A 5470-nucleotide genomic window follows, 5' to 3' on the forward strand; every position below is an offset into this window, starting at 1 on the left:
TTAGCTACTAGTGGAAGAGAAGCTCTTGGGTATCAATCAAGGTTATTTTTTGTTCAAATGGAAGCTTCAACGATGCAACGTCCGCGTGTTAACGTCGTCGAGACGAAGAAAACTTTTGGTAACGCTGTGCCCTACCCTAGCTACCCAGCTGATTCAGCACAATTAGCTAGCGTGATGCTGTGCACGTACTATTCAAGTGCGCTACTAGCTAGTGATTATATACAGCTTAGTGAAATCAATCAAGGTCAAGTTTTTTTTTGTTATTGCCTATTCGAAATCGCCAGCGTCTGATCAAGTTTAATTTTCAATAATTTTCTAAAAAATAGAAAAGAATCACTTTATAAGCAGTGAACACAAAGTACATACACACGCGCACGCACGCACGCAGTCAACAAAAAAAGATTGGTTGCAGGCTTGCAGCACTTGAAAAATCTTGATGTGGCCTCGCTATCAACGGGTCTACTTCGCTTGCAAGGAGTTCAAAAAAAATAATTTACCCATAAGAATTGATCCAGAAACACATAGATAATGCTGCATCCATTGAACCAGGCATGGCAACTAAAAAGAAATTGGCAAGTGATGACACTGCGTGATGTGATCCGCTCACATAAAATATGTAGGGACTCGTGGATGCATGGCAATCGGCATGCAAATTCACCCACGGATCACATGGAGGATTGATTCACTGCCGTGACGGCGGCTTTAGTTCCGTTAGCGCACGCCCCTACTCATCAGCGGCCTGACGTCGGCCGCGGTGCGTCACGTCAGGGAACCTTTCCTGGCCATGCATGCATGGCGCGCGCGCTCGCTCGCTACTTCCAAGAAGCTGCCTCGGCGATCAGTTGGGCCGATTAGTTTGGAGTTATTTGATGCTGGCGCTGGATCCAACGGGCTTCGCTTCACCTTCGATGTTGCCCACATGGAGCTTCCTTCCTCTTGTCTTGGTAAAAATCTTCTGTGTGTGGATGGTGAAAACAAACCGTTATTGGTTACTACGTCCTTTTCGGTTTATTAGGCTCCTGTGTGTATCCCTAGCCACATAAACAATTTGATCAGTATAATACTACCCACTCCGTCCACTTTTATAAATCGTTTCAGACAAGTAAAATTATGCTGTTTTGCACACTGTCTGAAATATCTATACAAAGCCTTATAAAAGTGAACAGAGGCAGTACTATTTACATATTATAAAAATAATATCATTAAAAAGTTAAATGTCCTGGTTTTTAATGGTAGTAGTATAACTTTTGTGGATACACAATTTGTGTTGCATTAGGTGACCATAAACGAGCAGACATCTTCCACCTCTCCAAGATCTCCGGATACCCTAGCTATCATGCAATTATTAGCACAATCAGTAGAGCTCAGATCTAGATACTCTGTCTAGATTGTCTACCCCCAACTCGATGAGTTGACTGCCGGCTCGCTGAGTACATCTTGCACACCATCATCGTAAGTTCGTAAAGCCATTTGTGATATAGTCACATACAAGCAGGAGCATCATTTTGTTACTCATATAGGGAGGGTCGAGCCTTGGTAAAACTGGTGTCGCGTGTTTATCTGATAACCTGAGGTGACTACGTCTCTTTGTCCCACTGTTCCATGTTAATTGAGATTGTAGATTAGTCTTAAGTCAAACTTCCTTTTAAGTTTGACCAACATATATACACAACATTAAACATATGTATATTATGAAAATATTTTCTATAAGAATTCAGTGAAACTAGAGAAATTCTGGTGGCGCCAAATCAAGATCGGTCTACAGCAAGTTAAATGCCTGCCATATGGATGAATCGGTCGATCATCTGTCCATCATTGACCTTCCCTTCATGGAAACTTTTCTTCTTGTAGCTCTTAACACATGGGTGATAAAGTGATACTCCTATGCAACGTACGTGTTGCTTTTCTTTGGCTCTCAATCTTTTTTTTTTGACGGTGCTACGGCGGGCTTACGCTGGCCTGAACCATTTTCATTATCATAAGAGGGACAACACAACGGCTACAGGAAGTAGCACCCAACACACACAAGAAGGAATAAGAAACAACAGAGAAGAACCAGAAACAAGCTATGACAATTAGCCAACACGAAGAACTTAGCACCCAACACCAAATTAGCTACATGCAGCACTAGTAGCCATGTTTTCTTCCATTCCATGCACGGAGAGTCGTCGTCTCCTCGATCGTGCTGCGGTGCTGCCCCCGGCCCCTGCCGACGGCGGCCGGCCGGCTCGCTCGGAGCGAAGCTAGCAAGCCCCGTTTCCTCGTTGCTGCCCTGCCGCGCGCTTTTCTGCAGAGTCGAGGACGACGGAGGGAAACCGCCGAGAAAAATCCGCCGAGCCCGGTCGTCGGGGTCGTCGAGCAGAGGTGTCGGCTTCTGCATGCTGCCTCCCCGCGGGCCGGCGACGCCACATAACGCCAGTGCCGCGGCCAGAGTGACAACAAGGTGGCTGGGATAGATGCCGGCAACATGGTGTGCGACGATTGATTGAGTTTTGATTCTTCAACGCATGCAAGACCGACGGCGAGAGTATCCGCGCGGCTAGGTAAGGTAGGGTTGCCAGTCGCCGTGTCCCTGTCGTGCTACCGCCTGCCGGGCATGCCGACCTCCATCTTCCGGCGAAAGGTCGGGTCAGAGTACTCACGAATGATATAGCAACTGGACGGACGGGGAATGAACGGTGGCATACTGGCATCCATTGAACTCGCGGACGACCCTGGTCGGTGTTGGCGCAAGAAGGCGGCGACTTGGGGGGGAAAAAAGATCTAGCAGGGCTTCGGTGACAGACAAAGATGTTTCCTATACTTTTCTTGGAGTAGAAACCATCGTTGACTACCTTGCCAGTGACATCCGACGCTAGACGCGCACACTGGCAGTACGGAAGGAACAGTGACGGGAGAGAACATTCATCCGACTAGTTGTGCGCGCGTGTGGGTGCTTTGAAATGAGAGCAGAATGTGCACAAGTTTAAGAAGATTCCGGTTTTCATTTTTCCTAGTTTCACATTCACATTGTTGGATGGAGTGGACACATGTAAACCTCTTGATAAAAATATGTCTATTTGTACTAGTACACAATTTTGTATGCACATTTCAAATTCAAAGGAAACTTCACACAGAAGGAGTAGCATATATAGTATCTACTCTATGAATTCGGACATGCTTGCTCATACATGCACATATAGTATCTACTCTATGAATTGGAAACCCGAAATGACCACGATAACAAATGTACTCATGGGGCCATAAATTTATGGAGGTTGCTTTGGTCAAATGGAAGCTTAAGGAACGTGTGTTAACGTTGTCCAGACGAAGAACGGAGCAAAAGCTCTGGGTTACACCTCTGACTTGATGAGCTCCTTTAAGTAAAATTGGGATCTAGTTGCAGGTGCCACTAATAGCTACTTTTAGGCAGAGTGATCATAGCTTAGTAGTCAACTGATAAGTAGTTTTGTTTCTTTTTATTTTCTATTTCTTGATCAAACTCGCTAGCTGTGATCAAGATATTCTTCTTTTATATTTCCACACTTATGCAAATCTCTGTAGTATTGCGATCCAGATTGTTCTTAGCATCGACTTAAGAAATACTGAGAAAATAATACCCCACTAAAACCACGACAAGGATTATGGAACAAAGGGAATAACAAAAAGAAAACGTTCCCTAAAACTCTGAACAAAAAGTATACACACTGACGCATCTGGAAGATTGACAAAATCACAATGTTGTCGTCTCGCTATCAACGGGCCTACTTCGTCTCGCTATCAACGGGTCTACTTCGTTTCTAACGAGTCCAAAATTTTACTTGGAAGACTTGATCCAGAAAGCATCTCTTCTTTTTTTTGACAGAGCAATATATCTAACGCTACACATATATATGTTTATTACCAAGTGCTATTTTGTGATGTGATCAACTTCGTTCAAGTTGATTGACGGCCTGTCATGGTTTTGGTTGCCTGCAGAGTGGCTGCGTCCAACCAAAACAAAGGCTCGTCGATGCATGGCTTGGACGGCGGCCTTTCTATGCTGACGGGGCCCTGGGGTATGCCGACGCATATGTTGCCGACGGTCCTACGCTGACGGGGGCCATCGGCATAGGCCTATGCCGACGGGAATTAGGGCTCAGTGTGGTAGTGCATGGCCTTTCCGTTAGTAGGACGTACGCCTGCATGCAGCCATGCATGCTCATCAGCGGCCTGACGTGGGCTCTCGGCTGGGGTGCGTCACCTTTCCTGGCGCGCGGGCTCTCTAGCTTGTTCCCACAAGCTGCCTCGGTGAACGGTGATCAGTTCGGCCGATTAGTTTGGTGTGGTGCTGGCGCCTGGCGCTGGATCCAACGGGCTTCGCTTCAGTTTCGATGTTGCTCACATGGAGCTTCCTCTTGTCTCGGTAAAAATCTACTCCTATCAAGTTTTTCTAATCGCTATAGATGTCTTTCTTGGCGGGGGCTATAAGAATTGGCATCCCACTGTTATACAAATAACGTATGACTTCCTCCTTGTCTGCCAATTGGAGATGCATGATTTGGATCTTCTGTTGGGACAACTGTAGCAGGCCAGTGAGTGTTTCTTGCATGCATGCTAGCCTGCTAGGGAACCTTTTATACCCAGTTTGACTTAATTCTACAAATTCTTTCCCGTCAGACTTCCTATACCTGTCTAGGGTTTTGACATCTAACTGAATGAACTCAAGTTCCAAGTTCGTGGTATCCACTTACTCAAAATGCTCAGTCATGGATCATTTCTTCGGGCATCCCATGTACGTATACTTGGCCCAATATGAAGACAGCATGAGGAGAGGAGGACATTAGGACTGGAACTGGTGCAAGTTTAAGATCTGATGAACGAGAGGATACTGGAGAGGAAAGCAAGCTGGAGTTTGATTTGGAGACTGTTATCAAGAAACTTCACATGATGGAGGAAGAGAGGGCCACGTACTCGACAAGAGGTTACTTGACTTGGAAGCTGTAAGGGGAAGGTAGAATTGGAAGTTCAAAATCAACAAGAATTGTTTTCTTTAAGAACACACAAGTTGTGCGTCTTCTGAATTGAGATAAGGCATTATTGCATCTTTTAGCTCAAAAGGTTAGTCAGGGAGAAGGCGGATAAGGAGATTCTTAATCTAGCTGGACGTGTAGGTGTAGGGGGAATGTCAAGACGTCCAAAGAAAAACCCATAGGGGCTCAGACTTCTGGCCCAGTGGCCAGAGAGCGGTTGTGTCTCCTGGCCGATGCGGGTTCCAGCCTCGGCTTCGACGTCGTTGTCTCACATTGCCCTCTTAATTAAAAAACCGTAAGGGCTCCTTTCCCTACTGATCTAGTCAAAAAAATAAACAGAACGGGCTGGTGAAGTGAAATTCTCCCCCATTTTTAGGCAACACCTTGTCGGGGGCAACAGCTTGCCCCCGTTTTTCCCCTCTCGCCCCTGCGTCGCCCCCGGGCGACACGGGGGAACCCTAGCGCCGCCGCCGCCAGGT

The sequence above is a fragment of the Triticum dicoccoides genome, chromosome 4B (genome assembly GCF_002162155.2).
Source record: "Triticum dicoccoides isolate Atlit2015 ecotype Zavitan chromosome 4B, WEW_v2.0, whole genome shotgun sequence".
Taxonomy (NCBI): Eukaryota; Viridiplantae; Streptophyta; class Magnoliopsida; order Poales; family Poaceae; genus Triticum; species Triticum dicoccoides.